Raw genomic sequence first — 1,560 nt, forward strand, 5'->3', positions numbered from 1 at the left:
GACTGCTCTTCCAGAGGTCCTGAGTTCAATTCCTAGCAACCAGACGGTGGCTCACAGCCGTCTGTGTTTTTTGTTTTTTTGAGATGGAGTCTCGCTACTTGCTACCCAGATTGATCTCAAAATTCTGAAGCTCAGATGACCCTCCAGCCTCAGATGCGGGGATTGCTGGTATGCTGAATATATGGAGAGAGAGAGAGAGAGAGAGAGAGAGAGAGAGAGAGAGAGAGAGAGTCTGGTGAACCAGAATTGCCTTGGTGAAATTACTTTGTACCTAAAGATGACCTCAAACTTCTTTTTATTTATTTATTAATAAAAAAATTTATTTATGATTTATTTATTTATTTTATGTAAGTACACTGTCACTCACTGTCTTCAGACACACCAGTACAGGGCATCGGATCCCATTACAGATGGTTGTGAGCCACCATATGGTTCCTGGGAATTGAACTCAGGACCTCTGGAAGTACAGTCAGTGATCTAACCGCTGAGCCATCTCTCCAGCCTTGACCTCAAACTTCTAATCTTTCTGCCTTCACTTTCCAAGTGGGATTGCAGGTGTACATCACCACACCATGTCCATGAAGAACTGGGCCCCTGCGCATGCTAGTCAGGTTCTTTACCAATCAGGCTACATCCTCAGTCCCTGGCTACAGTTCTTTCTTTCTTACTTTTCCTTGGTCTTCCCCACATCAGTCTACTCTCTAAGGTAGATCTGCTGGTCTCTGGGGAAGTCCCACCCAAGTGACAAGTGACTTCTACACACCTAGAGGCCAAGAACTCAATGGCACCTAACTCCAGTGACTTAGTGGTAAAGACAGGATGGCCAGAGACGTATGCTGTCTTCACAGAGAGGAGAACATCGTCCTCTGACAGCCACTGTAGCACTTGGAACTCAGCTTACCTTCTCACAGCCTTCACCTTCAATATTTTCTACCATTTAGTAGCTGGGCGTGGTGGGGGTTTATGGGTAGGGAGACCAGAGGTAGCAAGCAGCACTGGGAGGTTTGCACCCAGCATGGATAATGGCTCTCCCAAGGCTGTGTAGATAAAGTCACTTCCCAAAGTCCTTTCCCATCTATACACTCTAGTCCCTCCCAGAGTCCCAGTGTAGTTAGGGCAGAATTGCATACAGTTGTCTGTGAGGAGTGGCTTCCTTTTCTGTAGGAAGCACCACAGCCAAGAAGACCAGCAGCAGTGATCTTTTGCAAGCTCAGCTGATCACCTGAAGACATCACCTGTCTGGCTCAGAGGCTCAGCGTGTTGTGTGGCATTCAGGCATGCAAGTCACAAAATTCCGCATGCTGTGCTTAGAGTCAAGGCTGAAGCGAAGGCCTGAGATGCCGCACTGGTGCGAGCACTGCCCCCCCCCCCCAATACCTCCCGCTCCCCATATGATTTCTTAGTTTTCTGGAAGGACTGGGGAGAGAACAGAGGACCTGAGCTCAATTTCTGCCCATAGTTAGCACCTTTTTTTTAAAATTTATTTTATTTTTTTTTTATTTTGAGACAGGGTTTCTCTGTATAGCCCTGGCTGTCCTGGAACTCACACTGTAGACCAGG

Source organism: Mus pahari, chromosome 14, assembly GCF_900095145.1.
Source record: "Mus pahari chromosome 14, PAHARI_EIJ_v1.1, whole genome shotgun sequence".
In the NCBI taxonomy this organism is placed as follows: Eukaryota; Metazoa; Chordata; class Mammalia; order Rodentia; family Muridae; genus Mus; species Mus pahari.